Source organism: Camelus bactrianus, chromosome 13 (assembly GCF_048773025.1).
Source record: "Camelus bactrianus isolate YW-2024 breed Bactrian camel chromosome 13, ASM4877302v1, whole genome shotgun sequence".
NCBI lineage: Eukaryota > Metazoa > Chordata > Mammalia > Artiodactyla > Camelidae > Camelus > Camelus bactrianus.
This window is the reverse complement of record NC_133551.1, coordinates 45,539,444-45,557,433: the sequence shown is the minus strand read 5'-3', so window position 1 is coordinate 45,557,433 and position 17,990 is coordinate 45,539,444. Positions and strand designations below refer to the sequence as shown.

Sequence of the window (17,990 nt, the reverse complement as noted above, 5' to 3'; positions counted from 1 at the left end):
AACACATTTTCTGCCTTCCAAGAGTTTTCTATCTAAAACTAACACTTTCGGGTGTGAGGGTGATCTGGCTGTGACATCTGTCACCCCACTGATGGCCAGGGTGGATTCAGCTGATCAGGCTGGTAGGCGGGTGCCCCCTTCTTCCCTCATTGCTCCATGTGTGTCCCTTCTGAAGCTGCACGCTCCGATGACCTTCCCCAATAGCAGAGGACCATCTTTCATTCAAGGGTATACGAGTAACTGCGCTCCCTCCCTAGGACCTCCAGACAAGCTCTCAAGGTCCATTTGTTGGACACCGTAGGGTAGTCAAGCTCCCAAGACTCCAGACACAGCCAATGAGATGTGGCGTGTGGCAGTCTGCCTTTCTAGAAAACAAAGAAATAAAAAACCCAAAAACCTAATACGCTGATGTAGGTAGACCTTCAGATGTCTTCTGTTTGCTATCTTTAATCATTCTTATAGTCTGTTGCAATTCTCTGTAGCCTACCTGCATACTTGAGCTGAGTTAAGTACTCTTTAATTCTAAGCATTTTTTTAATGAAAGAAAGGAAGCTCGTTTATTGTATACCAAAGGAAAAGATAAAAATGGTCCTAATCACTTAATCCCTTTATTTCTTCATCCATTACTTTAGTGTAAGTACTCTCTCGCTTTCCTTTGAAAGGGTGTGGTTATTTTGTTTGTGATGATAATCCTGGACTTCAGCTGAATTCTGCAGGTCACTATCTTTCCTGTCCTGGAAAGCTGAAAGACTAAATGGAACTTCTGGCTACCACCCAATTCCGTGTCAGCCACACCAGCTCCAGGCTGTCACCATGGCTCACACTTTTCTGGAATCCCTGCTGTTGCATTCATTCCTCAAAGAGATTTTTCTTTCATAACTGGCCTCCTAAGACCCAGGCATAAGGGAAGAGGGCTTCATTATTCTGTACTATTTAGGGAGACAAGGGTAATAAATTACCATTTCTCTACGTGGTGAGGTTCTTGTAGCCACAGAAAAATGTTTTTTATTTTGTGATACATTTTGAAGTAACTTTATGCAACTTCCTAACACTGGCCTTTGATCTCCTAACCAACCAGAGGAAAACCATCTGCAGAAGTAGGGTACTACATCCCAACCCTAATGACAGGTAATCCTAACAAACTTCAAGAGCCGTCTTCACAGTGAAATCAAGCAGTTAAACAGCATACTGCATAAATGCCGGATGTATTCTCTTTTGGTTGAGAAACCACATTTAAAAGGAGAAAGTAAGATTCAAAAACAGCCATGTATGTGAGCTTTGGGAATGCTCATATAGTTCCCTTTAGAAGGCTTCCTAGAAGAAATGTACTCTCAGTAGCAGCTTTACAAAATTAAGGGGAAAGAATTGCTACAGTGGACTCAGGATGGACTTCCAAGAAAACCTGAATCGGATAAGTTTCCTTGCTAGTTGGTAAATCCTCGCAGCCTTTTGAGGACTCTGGGTAGAACTGGCCTTCTCACAGCCACCTGGCTCCAAGGGCTTCCTGAGCCAGAAGGAAAAGAAGTGGAATGGGGGCAGCAGTTAGTACTGAAAAGCACAAAGCTGTTGTGCACGGCTCACCCTAGATTAGTAGTTTTATAAAGAAGCATTTTCCTAAGTGGCTGCAAAGCAGCTGCCAGAACTTGGCCAGAATATCTATGATCATTGTGAGGCTGCATCACAATGGCTTTTTCAAATGTAAACCTCTTTTTAATCACTGTGTAATGGGCACAGTAGGCTGTGAAGTCATCCTATCCTCAGCTGGGATGGTGGTCAAGATGGACACGTTATTTAAGAGGGGAAATGCTAAAGTTTCATGGCTAACTTTAGATTGAGTCAGTATTCCCACACCAAAGTGACCAAGTTAAAACAACGGCATTCAAAGTCTCCCTGACGGCAAGTGCTGTGTCAGAATGTGTCAAATCCAGTATCAGACATGATTGAGCAGAGGCTGTATCTGTATTCCTTCCTCTATTTAGAGCACTTACTTAGGTCTGGATGAGTGCTGTTTAGGGGAAAAAGGTAATTGCTAGACCTGAGGCTGCTGCTGCTACTGTGCGCTTGTGGGAGATTCAGAAGTTTAGAGGATGGGGTGGGATGAGGGTAGTGAGACTAAAACCGTTTGTATAGCAAAGCCAAGTTGGTTCAGTCCAGATACACTATGGCTCTTGTAGGAACTTACTTATTCTCCCCGTAATCACTCCCACTTCCCATCTGTCCGAAAGTCTTCATAATCATAAACCACATTCCCACTCCTCCATGAGTATTTTGTTAATGAAAATGCATTGCAGGAATGTGACTCCCTTAACATCACCTATCTTTATTTATCCTTAACTTGTGGTTTGAGTAATTTTGTGGACATTTCTGAGTTTAGCTTTTGTTTTTGACTTAAAGTAGCTGTTTAATTTGTAATCATCAACTAAATTGTTTTATGTGATGATACGCAGATTCTGGGCAATTGTTGAAATAATAGTTAGGTGCATATATTCATTTATGGGCCATCTGTCCAAGTTGTGGTTATCTCAGTCTGAAGTCCACCTGGAACCCCAGCCACATTCCCTGGTCCCTCCTGAAAGCCAGGACACAGAACAGTTCTCTGTCCATAGAAGCCAGGAGGAAAGACTGAGGAACATGATGAGAGCCTGTGCCTTCACCTGAGAACTCAAATACTGAGAAGTTTCCCTAAGCTTCTGTTTCTGCCTCTTAGGTCCCCTCCCCGGTGTCTGGGAAAGGTACTCAATGAAGTTTGCTGGGGGAGATGCTGCTGGTGGTCAGGAGGGGCCTGGTTTGCATTGGAGGAGGGGAGCAGTGTATTCCAGGAGAGGGAAACGGCGCTAGCCAAAGGAAGGAAGTGAGAATGAGTGAGGGGTAGGGGAGACCATGCACGCACCAGACAGCGGGAGACAGGAGTGTGCAAAGATAAGGTGGGGAAACACAGTGGACAAACCTTAAAGACAAGTAAAAGAATGTGGATTTATCCTGTGTCTATTCAGCTGGGTCCAGACCAGAACACTGGGTAACTGTGAGGCTGATGAGCTGGTTTGACAAAGGCTTCTCAGATTTTGAAGGCTGCACTTTTCCTCCCCTCATGCCTCCTCTTTATTCTTCTCTTTCTCCTCACCGTAAGCTGTCCCTTGAGTTCTATTCTGAATGCTTAATGGTTTTTCCACCTCACTAGGGACAGTTTGCAAACCCTTCCTGGCTTGGCCTGAGTTGGGGTTGGGCCCAGGGCCGGCCTGCTCAGGCGAGCTGGGGAGAGAAGGTGGCTCCCAGCAATAAGCAACCCACAGAACTGTGTCTGTTATTTAAGAAAAGTTTCTGGGTTTTCGGCTAATTGCAAAAATACATAATGGATGCTTTTTGCATCTGCTAGTTATTCTGGAACAGGCCTGCATCCAAGAGCAAACTTTAAACAAACAATAAGATTATGGAGCTTAACTATTTCAATGTGTAACAGAAAAGAAAGCCAAGGCCCCGAAAGTTACATTAACACACATGCACTCAGACACAAGCAATCACAATGGACACACATACATACAAATACACAGACACCCATTCGGGCACCAGTGCACCCAAATGCTTACTTGCATACTAGCACCTAGTACACACGTGCACGCACAGCTCAAACACATGCCTAGTCACGGGCCCGATAACACACAATCTCAGACAGAGATAAATGCACATGCATGCACTCATATACAGGTATACACCTACACAGCTGGGGACATGAGCCCACTGACACACCTCCTAGGTGGGTAAGTGGGTCCTCCCAGTCCAGAGGTAAGTGAAGTACTCTGAGGGACACTGTGTTTGGGTGCTACTAGGTGTAGTTACTCAGTGTGACCACTAGGGGGCGCCCAGGATCCATTCTCCATCCACTTCTGAAGGTTCTGTCAGCTAGTCCATTGTTTCTGTACCCACAAGCCTGAACCTTGTTGTTCTGGATCCCTGAACAGAACTAGGAGGCTCCTTGCTCCCAACTCTAACCTTCTAGAACCCACTGTATTCATTCTCACCTTTTCCCTGTCTCAAACCAGTGAAACAAGCACAAGTCTCCGTCCCTTCTCCCTCCTTGCTGAACACATACTTCAGGGCCCCCACACAGTCCCGAGACTGCTCTCTAGAGAAGTGGATGTCAGGTTTTGATCATAATGTGGCCTCTACCAAAAGCTTCTCTCCCAGGAGCAGCTGTCAACATCCCACCTAGTTTTCAGAGCCTACTTCAAACTGCCAAAGTTAACGATATATATTAAAATAACTGAATGAATGAGTTAATGCCCAGCCCAACACCTGACTCTGCCTTTCCCATTAACCCCAGCTGGAGAGGTCTCACACCCTCTAGCTCCAGCCTCCCAGCTTTTTGTGTACTTTTATGAAATGAAGCCTAGCTTCAAAACAGAGCAAAGGCAGGAAGAACCCAAATGTCATGAAGTCAGCCCCTTTCAGCATCTCTGACAGGTAGCTACTCTAGTAATGGAGAACTCAACCCCTCCCTGAGCAGCCCTTCTCATTGGCTAGCTCAGACTTCCAGAAAGTTCCTCCGTGTTCCTCCACCATAAACATTCTCAGAGCTCCTTCTTCTGAACAGGTAAGATTTCTGCCCTTCAACGCATTAGCAGTCTGGTGAGGGCATTTAACCAGGACAACATGAGGCATGCAAGCAATAATACAGCAAGGACAAAGTGCAGGGGAGGCTGTGATGAACTTCCTAGAGGAGAGAGGTGGGGAGTCAAGGAAACATTCACAGAGGAGTGAGAGCTGAGATGAGACTCATAGAATGCATAAGAATAATCATTACAGCTGTTGACTGAATGCTTACTGTGTGTGAGAGTGCTGACCCTCACACAGGAAGAAGTCTAGCCCAGCCTGCCTGTCTGCAGTGTGGGGGCTTAGCCACGAGGCCCTAACACCTCTCATGGCATATAAATAGCATAAGAGTTTGGGGGCCACAGGGAGGGGAAGGGCATGCCAGGGGTCTTCATTTTCTATTGCTGCCTGACAAGTCATTGCAGATGCGGTGACTTTAAACAACTCCCCCCTTTTACCCAGCAGCTGTGTAGGTCAGAAGTCCAGGTCGTCCGCTCACAAAGCTGAAGTCAAGGTGTCATCTGGGCCCAGCTTTCCTCTGGAAGCTCAGGAAGAATCCGCTTCCAAGCTCCTCCGTGCAGTTGGCAGAATTCAGCTCCCTGTGACTGCAGGACTGAGGTTCCTGTTTCCTTGGTAACTGTTGGCCGCGGAGCTCTCTTGGCACTAGAGGCTGTGCTCGGGTCCTCTCCACGCGCCCCCTACATTTTCCAGTCGACAGAGGCAAACAGAATCTTCCTCATGCTTTGAATCTCAGACTTCCTCTTCTGACACCAGCTGGACAAACAAGTCATTTATGTTGTTTATAGATGCATCTGAAAACTTAGAAACGAACAATCTGTTTTTCACGTAACTGTGTTAGTCTCATTCATTGCAGAGCTGGTGGTGGTTCCTAGATTGTATTTGCTTTTTTACACCACTTTTTCTTTTCCTCAGGTTCCTAATTGTCTTTCTCATTCCCTCACATTCATCCAGTCTCCCTCTCTCCCTGGAGACTTCCTTCCACGACCCCTGTTCTCCTACTTCAGTCTGGTCCTTAGACAGGTGTACCAGCCGGCTGGACACCTTTGCCTACCTTTCACAGCTTTCTGTTTGGGGTCCACTCTTTTCTGAAACATATTGCCCTCTTTCATGGTTTATTCTCACATTTGCTTAGAGCACACCCTCCAAGAAACCACCTAAGGACAGGTGCATAGGACGTAAATATTCTGACTCTTGCATGTCTCCCTGTGTCTTTATTATCTCTGCATAGTTGACAGTTCACACAACTATGTTCTCTCAGCACTTTGAAGCATTTCTCCACTAACTTGTAGCATCCTGTGTTGCTGCTGAGAATTCTGAAGTCATTCTGATTATTATTCCTTTGTGACCTTTTTTCTTTATTTTCATTCTCCCATCTGAAAGCTTTTAGAGCTTCTCTTTATCCAGGTGTTTAAAATGCCATGATACAGTACCTGAGTGTGGGTCATTTTTTCATTGATCTTGGGGCACACATTGAGTTCTTTTAATATGGAGACTACATGAACTTTGTTCATGGGGCATTTTCTTAGGTAACTTTTAAATAATTTATCTTCTTCATTTTAATCTGTTTTTGCTACAATTTCCATTATTTGGATTTTTAGCTTCTTGTATTGATCCTTTGTGTCTCTTATATTTTCTACCTCCTTATCTTACTATTTCTTTCTCTGGGACATTTCCTAACTTGAAAACATTGTTATACATTAAATTTTGAAATATATATTTAAATTTGCAAGAGCTCTCTCTTGTTCTCTGGTGGTTTCTTTTTCCTTCATCCCATCCAGTTCTTATTTTATGGATACACTTCCTCCTTATAAATCTCCATGAGGATATTAATAAAGTGTGCAACTTTTTTTTTAAAAAGTTCATTTCTGCTCCTTGCATCACTTCCATTTCCTTTGGAGTCATTTTATTTGTTTGTCTTACTTCCTTTCAGTTTAGTGGCTTTCCTCAGATGTGTGGTAATTGTTGGCTGTCTATTCATATTTAAGAATGAAGAACTAAAGGCTTGCTGATTAGCTAGTATGCAGGCCTCAGGTTGACTGGGCAGTCAATCTATAAGAGGACTTCCTTCCCCAACTCCCACTGTGAGGCCAGAACATAAAGGTCTTTCTTTCCAACTAGCCCCTCTCACCAGCTCCTCTTCCCCATAACTGAGCTGTGAAGGACAGGCCATATTCTCCCAGGTCAGAAGCCCCTCTGCCGCCTCCCTCTCAGGGCTCCTTGGCTCTGCTTGTGCCCCTAGAGATGGAAGCTGGGCACGTCCAGAGGCAGCTGTGTCCCTTACAAAGTGCTTCCCCTCAACAGTCTCAGCAAGGATGCTGGGAACCACACAGAACCAGTTGGGTTCCACTTCCTCATTTCAGTTAATAACGTGATAAAATAATGAGGATGAATAACATTTACCACTTACTATGTGTCAGGTCTCATGCTATGCTCTTATTAGGTAGCATCTCATTTAATTCTCAGAACAACCTAAGAGGCAGATATAATAATCCCTAGGTTACAAAGTGTCCCTCCACAGACACTGAAGCTCGCAGAGGCTAACTTACTCAGAGACATACAGCTAGTAGCAACTACAGAACTAGAACTCAAACCTAACAGTATCTGCTGCCAAAGCCTAAGAATTTGAAATGGTCTTGAAATGTCCTATTTAAGTCCCACCTCCTCCAGGAAGTCCTTCCTGATCATGTTTTTCTCCTGCTCCAGACTTTGACAAAGAAGCCAACTCATCATGGCTTAAACCTTTAGAACGTTATTCGTTTCCTCAGGTCCAGAGAGGGTAGTCCCAGGACTGTGTAGCGGCTCACAGGTGGCGAGGACCATGACCCCTTTCATCTTACCACACCATCATCCCCAGGGGGTGGGTATGGTAGATTACATTTTATAAAGTTGGATGCAACAACATCTCCCATGCTGCTTGCTCTTCTGCAATGTGACCTTGCCATTCCTTCATGAAGAGGAGGAATCTAATTGTCTTCCCCTTGAATCTGGACTGGCCTTAGTGACTAGCTTAACCAATAGAATGCTAGTGGAAATGACATCTTGAACTTTCAAGGTTAGGTCACAAGCTTTGCAGCATCCCTCTTAAAACGCTGAGTGTTTGAAACACTTGCCCTCAGAAACCAGCAGCCAAGCCACATGATGAGGCCATGTGCAGGTGTCCTGGCCCGGAGCCCTGGCTGAGCTCTCATGGGACATCCAGAGTCAACCACCAGTTATGTGAGTGAGGATCCCAGACATCCAGCCTGGCTGAGCCTTTAGATGACTCCTGCCCCAGCCTCCAGCAGACTGCAGCCACATAAGAGACCTCAAGTTAGAGCCACCCAGTTGAGCCCAGTCAACCTACAGAATGGTAAAAGACAGTAATAAATTGTTGTTTTAAGACAATGAATTTTTCAGGTAGTTTGTTACATAGCAAAAGATGATTAAAACAGTTAGCTTTTTTCCTTTAGCCTGTTGCCTCAAGTTATAAGATGGCTGCCTCAGCTCCAAGCATCATTACAAACAGCCACATCTAAAAGCAGAAGTGAGAGAGTGAATATGGAGCAAAGGCTTTCTCCTTGAGTGACTTTAAGGTGGGGGGGGGGTATCTTACCCAGAAGTCCCTCAGCAGAACCCTCCACGTTCTTGTTGGCCAGAACGAGGTCACACAGTCTCTCCTACCCACTAGACAGGCTGGGTGCAGCCTCTTTAGTGGGAAGTAGGTGAGGAAGCAGGAGGCTGGGAATGACCACTGGGTGGGCAACCGACAGTGTTTGTTATACTTGATGTGGCAGTTGTTCTCGGAGAAAGAAGAATCAGGTGGGAAAATGACCCCATGCTAAAGAAGGAGCCTCCACTGCTCCTTCCAGAAATGAAGCTGTCTCAGTGGGAACAAGCTGATTGCAAGCTCCTTCCTTAGGGAGGAAACACGGTGTCCTGCTGGAGCCCTACTCGTGGAGGCAGAACCGGGCTCTGTAGCTTGCTAGTGGTGCAGTATTGGCGGATTAGTTCTCCATTCGGTGCCTTAGTTTCCTCATCTGTGCAATGAAAGGATTCCTTCCAACTCCAGGCCAGGAGAAGCCAGGGCAGAAGGGGAGTGCTGGGTGCTGCCCGTGTGTGGAGGCCACGCACTGCCCAAGCTCAGTGGAGCCTGCCTCTAGCCACAGATGTTGGCATTTGCCAAACAAACCCTAATCACTTAATGAGAAATGAAAATGGTGCCTGGTTCCTCCACTTAATTGCCGCTTTGAAAACAACACACGGGAGATTTATAGTAATCACCATAATCGCCTCATAAAAACCCAAGAATCTGAAAACTGACACGCCTCATTTCTGGGAGGAATTAGAGGCAAAAATTAAGGCAAGGATTCCTGGCCTGCTTTGGCCTTGGCTCCCTGGAATCCAGGACTCTGCCCACAGAGAGCCTGCCACCCTGGACAACCTCCTGGCCCCAACTAAATATGACTCCGAATGCTCCACGGCAGTGTTTCCTGGCAGGCCTGTCCCCTGGGCCTCCTCGTCTTTGGTACGCCCTAAGGAAGGCGGACCATGTGCGACCACGCCCGACGTCCCTGAGTGTCAGGCAGAGGTCCTGAAGGAGGAGAGAGGAATCCTGCTGCGCCTCCTTGCAACACCGAGCTAAAGGATAGGAGGCGAGTTTCAGGGGACACACAGGCTGCCCCCAGCCCATGGAAAGCCACAGCTCACAGGTTCTCCGAGGCCATCCATCTTGACTTACACAGCTTTCATGACAAGGTGTTAAGACTTCCCAGGACATGTACTAAGACACCCTGACCGCGAGAAGCTTCGCACTTGGCTCAGCAGAAAACTCTTCCCTCTCACGGCCTCATAACTGGACCCAGAACTGCTGGGTGTCAAGGTTGGAACTGTCCTCGGGGTTGGCCTCTCCAGCTGCTCCCTCCATGGCAATTCCTTTCTTTTTCCCTCTCATTCTCTTCTACTTATTCATTCAAAAATATTTATTAAATTCCTAATGTGCATCATACCACAGTAGCCAGAGTGGTCCTTTTAAAACCTGAATCAGGTCACTCTCCAAATCAAAGGGAGGGCGAAGCCCTTACAGCATCCTGCACGGCTCTCATGCCCCGCCCTTCGCCCACTCTGTTCCAGCCACACTGACCTCCTTGCTGTTTCTGAAAAAGGCCAGAGACCCTCCCGCCTCAGCACTTCTGCACTCGCTGTTCCCACTGCCTAGAAGGCCCTCCCCTCATATATCCAAATGCCTCCTTCCCTAACTTCCTTCCAGGCCCTTCCTGACCTCCCCACATAAAACTGCACCCCCACTCTCTCTAGCATCCTCCCCAACTTTCTGTCCATCGTGCTCATTACCTTCTGAGACATAATCCACTCTAAGATCTACTGGTTGTCTGTCTCTCTACACTAGAAGGTAAGCGCCAAAGGGAGCGGATTTTTGTCATCTTTGATCACGATTGTGTCCAAACACCCAGTACAGCGGCTATTCCACGGTGGGCGCTCAGTGAGTATTTGTGGAGTGAACGAGCAAATGGGGAGAGAGCAGTGAGAAAGATTAAAGCCCCTCCCCTCGTGGAACGTAGAGTCTGGTGGTGGAAGCAGACATTAGACAGATGGTCCCCCACAGGACTAAGGGACTCACCTGTGGTCAATGCCAGTGGGATGAGGGAGAGGTGACCGTGGGCCAGGCAGGCCAGGTGGTGGAACTCTGGCACAAAAATTCTGTTTGACAGAGGACATGGAAGGTGATGAGGGTTTAGGGCCATGAAGCTTTGGGAGGAAATGTGCTGGAGGAGCTCAAATTGCCACCTCCAGACCCTCTAAAGGCAATGGGACTGCATGACGAGAGGGCGGCCTCTGCAAACTGGGTTCAAGACCCCGTTCTGCCTCTTCCAGCCACTCACCCTGGAGCAAGCCACCCCGAGGCCAGAGTCCTAGTTCCCTCAGCTGAAAGATGGAGAGGGAAAACTAGGACTGTCAGGGAGGAAGGGATGAAGTGTTCGTCAGGGCTGGAGCCTGTAGGTGCTCAGGGAGTGCTGGCTCCTTTCTGGCTCTTTTCTCCATTTTTTTTTTTTTTTTGGCATTCTCTTTTAATTGAAGTACAGTAGTTTACAATGCTCTGTCAATTTCTGGTGTGCAGCATAATGTTTCAGTCATACACATAAATACATATATTTGTTTTCATATTCTTTTTCATTATAGGTTACTGCAAGATATTGAATATAGTTCCCTGTGCTATATATTACAAACTTGTTATTTATCTATCTTATATAAAGTAGTTAGTATCTTCAAATTTCAAACTCCCAGTTTATCCCTTCCCACCCCCTTTCCCCGCTGGTAATCATAAGTTTTGTTCTCTGTTTCTGTGAGTCTGTTTCTGTTTTGTAAGTTCATTTGTGTCTTTTTCTGAGGTGGCTCCTGTCTCCTTTGTCCAACCTTCTAACATCCAGTCTTTTTTCAGGCGTCTGCTCCACTCTTTCTCCCACCCCTTGGGGAGCCTTGGGGAGCGGTATGAGGAAGGAAGCATCTAATCAAACAGAGTGTTAACTGCATGTTAACAGAGATGAACAAGATTTTAGGGGGCGACATGTGACACAGGATTAGGCTGGTCTCTGCTGAGCCCCAGCCCCTCCTGGGCTCCAGGCCAAACAGATTTGGCTTTGGAGCTCTTGACTACATCTCCCACCAGCCTCCAGGCCAGATGCCTGCTAGCTCATCATAGGACCGTGTGACCAGAATGAAGCTTGGGGCCAGGAGGTGGTTGACACAGCTAGTGACATAGCTAGTGCTGCCAACTTCCTGGCTCTGGGGGGAGCCCTCCTTGACTTACAACCTAGAGAGAGCTCCCAGCACATACCTGTGCGTGCACTTACGCTAGTGCACACACATACACGTGAGCACACACCCACATCCAAACACAGTCCCAACTCCACAGCCCCCCCGTGGGAGGACGAACTCCCTGTTCCCCCAACTCCTGCTCTCTCTCCTGATTTACCAGTAAGGGGAGGGAGGTGTATAAGGAGGCAGCAAACATACTGCCTTCCCATAGTTACTGTGGACAGTGGATACACCCAGGTATTTAGCAAATTTTCCCGTACTGGGGGCCAGCCCCAGAGTTGGGCAATTGAGAAGCGATGAATCAGAACTGAGTCAGGCTCAGGGCTCACATTCTAGTCGGGGGCAACAAATGCTTGCACAGATAATTACTCTATAAATTACATGGTAGAGGGTCCAAGTGGGAACCTGCAGAAAGCAAGCCTGGATTTCACTTTGGAGGTTGGGGAAGGGGGTGACAGAAAAGCTTTTGGGATAAGGTGGCCTTTAAAAAATTTTCTTTATAGTATTTGTGGGGGGTAATTAGGTTATTTATTTATTTATTTGAATGGAGGTGGCACGGGGGATTGAACCCTGGACCTCATGCATGCTAAGCATACATTCTACCACTGAGCTATCCCTCCCCTGACCCTCCACCAGGATAAGGTGGCCCTTGAGCTGGGCTGAGATTTGATGGAAGGGCTCCTAGGCTAGTAGAACTGGGTGTGTTAATGGCTGTGATAGAGGGAAGCACAGGAGCTGTGGGGAAGTCAGAGGAGGAGATGTAGGCCCAGAGATGGGAGTGAGGGGCCGGCAGGAAAGGGCAGACACCTGATGTCAGCATAGAGCAGATGTGGGATGTGGTTGCTTTCACTGCAGTGATCTGGTCTGTAACCAGCCCTGAGAAGCCCTCCCAGGGCTTAGTGCCTCCCAGTCCCTCCTTGCACACACCGGATGCCTTGGATGGCTTGGGATGGCTCCTAGGGGACCAGATGACCACTGTCTTTCTTGTTTGCTACTTCACTGCCCTGCTTGGCCCTATATTCAACTCCTGCAAATTAGCGTCTCCTGCATCATCTCAGGGTCCCCTGAGAAGCGCACCCACCTCTTCTCTCCTTGCTTCCATACATCTTGTCCTTCAGGGACAGGGTGGTCCTGCTTGCTCCTGGGAAGCCCTCCTGACCACTCCAGCTCACACTGGCCTCCTCGTCAGAACACCGAAAGGCCTGAAGTAACCACGTGGCTTCACTCAATGACCCCTTTTCAGTAAAGGTGCTGTGCTACCTGCTAGAGAAGGAACCTATTTTCACAGGAAATCTACAAGACCATTTAAACAAAGAAAGGGGGATTGATTACAAGGAACTTGGAGTCTCAAGCGACCTGACGTGGGAAAGGACTCAACCCTGCTCAGGACCCCAGGGATGGGGTATCTTCCTGCCTTATCTCTGCCTCTTTGCTCTTTTCTCTTCCCAGACTGGCCTTTTCTACCTCTCTGATCAGACGAGGGTTGGGGGAAACGTTGCTGCTCACCGCAGCTGACAGCTGTGTAAGAAGAATCTCCACGTTCCCTAGAAGGTGACTGGCCCAGCTGGAGTGGGTGTCCCACTCTGGCTGCATCAGTTCTGGGAGGGGAATGGGGTCACATAGTGCTAACCTGGCTGCCAGGCTACCCCTGTGGGAGTCATTCCCCATAGTCCTGGGGGTTGGTGGGTGGGCTGTTCTGAGAGAACAGAGTTGTCATGAGCAGCGCAGACATCCCAAATATGCCCATTACAAATCTGTAACGTAACATGACTAAGTGCTCACAAAGTCCACTTCCGGACTATCCTACAGACCTGCTCTGTAACTTCAGGCAAATCCCCACCCTCTTGGGCTGCAGTTTCTTCATTTGTACACAAAGGAGGGTGGGACTAAGTGTTCTGTTGGGCTCCTTAACTCTCTGGGACTTTGGGCCCATTACCCTCTTTGAATCTCAGTTTTCTCATCTGTAAAATGGGAGCAATGTATCCATCTCACAGAGTTATTGTAAGACAGTGGGCATGTAAATATCTAACATGGGTTGGATACAGAAAGGCTCAAGAAATGCTAGTGACTCTAGTAGATTTAAATGGGGGGGGGGTGGCTGTCCAGCTCGCAGTGATTTCCCCCAAGGGTCATGGCGGTGATGCCCCTGTGTGTTTGGGAGAATTGCTCCTCTTTTAGTTGGGAGCTGCCATCCTCTGACAGTGATTTTTCAAGGGGTGAGCGTGGGTCCCAAATTGGATCACTCAGAGTGCTTCTCGGGGACTTTTTTCCAGCTGCAACTCTTTTGTCTCTGTTTGCAGGAAGGTAATGATGGGGCCATAAAGACTGCCAACAGCCAGGTCCCCACCCTCATGGAGAAAGTGGTCTGGGAAAGTGATGCTGACATGAAGAGAATGTTTCAGTGCTTGGTTCCAGACATCCCGAAATCCAGTTTCATCCTTGCTGTGACTTGTAAGTCCATACCCCCTACTCATTTCCTTAGGTTAGTTTGAGTTGGTATTTTGTCATGTGCAACCAACGGCTCCTGATCATACCTTCTCCCTTCCCTTTCTAAGCCTTACTGTCCTTATCTGTAAAATACTGGGGCTGTGTCCTGCCCCCTTCATCTCTGATGCTTTATTACTATAGTCATTAATTTATTCTTCCCATCAGTTAGTCAGTCAGTCAGCATCCCCTGTGCATCTATTCTGTCCCTGGCCCTATGTTGGACACTGGGACTCTTGCTAAAGGAATTACTCCCATCCCCAGTTCTCAAGACTCACAGAGTTAGGCAGGGGAGGGAGTTAAGCAAGCATTCAGTACTGGGTGTGTTAATGGCTGTGATAGAGGGAAGCACAGGAGCTGTGGGGAAGTCAGAGGAGGAGACGTATCCCCATTTGGAAGGCTTCATGGAGGTGGTGGCACAAGCTGAGTTTTTCAGATGAGAGTGGGCACAGAGAGAGGAGGAAGAGCATTCCAGGCAGAAGAACCTGCCTTATAAGGGCCCAAAGGAGAATGAGAGAAAGCGGCAGCTTGGGGCCAGAGGGAAGGAGACACAGGAGATGACCTTCTTTGTATTTTCCACCCATGTAACTTCTGAGAAAAAAAGAAAAAAAAACCTCCTTTTTTTTAAATAGCTTGGAAAATCCCCAGGGTGGAGTCTTTGAACAGGGATGAAAAGAAGTGACTTTCGACCACAGTAAAGCACTGGAGTGAATGGTCCTTCCCCCAGTGGGCTGTCTGACTGGTCTTTGGTCCCCTCAGGAAAGTTGCATCCAGTGGCTGGTCCTAAGGCTGTTGGACCCATCTAAAAATAGAAAGGCTGGGAGCCTAAGGCCAAGCAGATGGCAGAACAGCAGCCCAGGCAGGCCTGGGAGGAGTGTAAACATCCCCTTGCTTGTAGGAAACATGCTCATTACATTCTGAGCAAAGACGGTTCACGATGCGCCCTGGAGAAAATATGCAGTTATTGCCCCCAAACATGCCGAAGCCCCGCTAATGACAGCACGCCTGCTCCAAAGCAGAAACTGTTCCAGATGCTGCTTCTTGCCTCTGGGAGGGTGCTTCCTTCTTCCTGCCTGAGGTTCCAGACTCTTCCTTGGATTCTAGCCCTTAGGGAGACATCCGGTGGGGTGGGGGGCTTGGGGTAAGTGATGGCCCTCTCTGGGCCTCACAGGGCCGGGCTAGGTGGTCTGCGCCTTCTCCTACTGCAGTGGAGACCTACCTGCCTGGTGGGGCCAGGGGAGAAGGGTGCCATGCGGGGAGCCGCGAACCAGCTCTCTGGGTGACTTAGGGGTAAGGGAGGTGGGCTCTGAACTTGAGTATTTTCAGTTTCTGCATCTATAATGAGTAATGAGCCCACAGGGAAGCAGTGACTTGCAGATTCAAAGTCCCAAACACACCCAGCGACTGCTGCCCCCGGATGCGCACTACAGCTGGGAAGTGCCTCCTGGCTGAGTGGCTCCAGGCAGCTCCCTCACCTCTGGGAAACTCCAGTCCCTCACCTGTGAGCTGAAGATGGTTTCAGAAATCGACGTTGTTTTCTCTGCTTAAAGAACTCATGCACTTTAAAAATAGTGATTAACCCATCTTTGAATAGATGATACACTCACATGATTCCAGGTTCAAAAGATGCAAATGGGGCAGGGGTAAATCCTCCCTCTCACTCCTGTTCTATGACCACACCGTTCTCTTCCACTGAGGCAGCTGTTGTTAATGGGTTCTGGTGTATTAAATGTGTGCAAAGTATTAGCAGATATAAACACAGTAAAGTGCATACGGCTCAAGAGCACAACTTGGTGAATAATATTTATAGTTTTAACTCCTAAAAAAATAAAAGGAAAAAAAGAAAAGAAAAATCACCCCCAGTTTATCACCTGGAGATAAAACTGTTGATACTGTGGTGTGTTTTCTTCCCGTTCTTTTTTCTCTGTACGTATACACACATCAGCATCACAACTCTACCAGCAACTTTTGCACACTGGTTTTTGGATTTAACATTTTATCATGAACACTTTCTCATGTCATTAAAAAGTCCTCAAAAATTTTCTTCTTTCAATGTTTGCCTAATGTTTCGAGGAACAGACCTGGTCTACTGCAGGACATTAGGTTCAATTTCCCCCCTGTTATAAATAACACAGTGATGACCAACTTTGAATGAACATGCAGTATTGAGCAAGTCCCTCAAGATGGATTTCTGGCAGGGGAATTACTGAATCAGATAGCATGAACTGAGTGCGAGGGCTCAGGATAAAACAGGGAGGGCCAGGCCTGGCTCACAGAGCTGCAGTGTTAGGGATGTTCTGGGAAGCCCTGGCCTAGTGCTGGACGCAAACATAGGGTTCTGTGAGTGTGAGCGAAGGGGTCCCAGAGAGAGAATAGGTCAAGGCCTGCTCCCCTCACTGGAGGACTGGCCCTCTGGGCCTCCCTCCCTAGAGCCTCCTGGCAGCCACGAAAGAGTCTCTGTCTTGCCTGAGCTTTATGATTTTAATCTCTGGAGTCTTGGCCAGTGGTGGGCTGGTGAATGTTCTGGTGAATGTTTAACAGCTGGGTCTCTGCGAGGCAGAGAGTGGAGTTGAGGGGAGTAGGTTCTGATTTGTAGCATTTGCCAATTTCTGGTGTGAAACCTCCTGTTGCGGCCGATTTCACACTACCAACATGTCACTGAGGGCAGTGTTGGAAGAAGATGCACCTAGTGTCCAGCACAGCTCTTGTCTTTCTACCCGCCCAAGTCTCCTTCTTCTTAACCCCTCCCCCTTCATCCCCAGCCCTGAGAATGATCCCAGGTGATAAAGATGGAACATTCTGTGGGAGGGGGATGTTGCCAAGGAGCACGAAGTTCCTCTCCCAGGTCCCTAAATGAGAAACTGAGGCTCCAGGAGGTGAAGATGATTGCACCAGGCCGCCCGGCCGGATGGTCTTTCACTAGGTGCGCTTCCCCCGTTCCTGCCTGGGACGCTTCTCAGAGGGGAGCCCGTGACTCCTACTGTGGGAATGCACTGTCTCTTATAACCACTCCTCTTCCACCTTGGTGACTCCTATGCCAGGGCCCACAGGAGGCTGAGTCCCAGGCCTTGCCCTCAAGGAGCTGAGAGCCTGGGGTGGGGGGCGGAGGGGACAGACACCTGTGAGTAGCTGGTCCAAGGCAGCGAGGTGGGTGCTGCCTACAACCTGCCCTGTGCAGGGGACTCCAATCTGGGCTTCCAGCCTCCTCTCGTCACTCTTTACAGCCGAGTTTGTCCTTTCTTTTTGCCTTAGGGAACCCGGTTTTTTTTTTTTTTTTTTCTCCCCCCCCAGTATCGCTGTCTTCCACACAGCTACCCACTTCATGGGAAAGTGACCCATTCCCAGTTCTGGGAGTAGGAAGTTCTAATTAGTCCTAGTCAAAACTGTAATCCATTCCTCCTTGCCAGTGATTGGCTTAGGAGTGGGGAACTGATCCAATTCTGGCCAATGAGAGCTGAGGAGACCTTGGGTCGGGGGAGGGAAGCTTTCCTCTCCTAAGACATAGGCAGGGAAGGAGACAACCTCTCCTTCTGGATATGTGGGACTCCGTGTTGTAGTTCTGGGTTATCTTGTCACTAGCCTGAAGATGAAGCCAACCCATGAGGGTCAGCAGAGCCAAGAGAATCACAGAAAAGGGGAGCCAGAGCCCTGACTGCATCCTGCCACTGAACTTCTTGTTCGGTAGAAAACATACTCCCCTACAGACTAAATCACTGTGAGTTGAGGTTTTCTGTATTGAGGCCCAAAACACCCTAACTGATAAAACCCTTCCCGTCCCTCACCCACGTTGAAAATGCAGTGATTATTGGACAACAGGAGCTTTCTCATGTCACTTCCTGCTTCCAGTCCTCCATGGCTTGTTTTAGGAGTTCGGATAAAGTCTTTGTGCTGTGTCTTCTCTCCCTGACAGACGAATGTCAGCCCCTGGGGCAGGACCCTGGGGCTTCATCACTGGCTCCCTGGTGTCTAGCACAGAGTTTGCCACACGCAAGTACTTGATAAATCCTGTTGAATAAATGCAGAGAAGGAGTCGGGGAGGCAGGGAGGTCAGAGTCCCAGGCTCCATTTTTGGCTCTGCACTGACCTGC

The 17,990-nt window shown here is 48.1% G+C and overlaps 1 protein-coding gene across 2 annotated transcripts in view; it reads right to left on the bottom strand.

Moving 5' to 3' along the window:
- The window catches only part of STIL (STIL centriolar assembly protein), a 129,671-nt gene that overhangs the window by 86,170 nt on the left and 25,511 nt on the right, over positions 1 to 17,990 (bottom strand). The window lies entirely within an intron of this gene.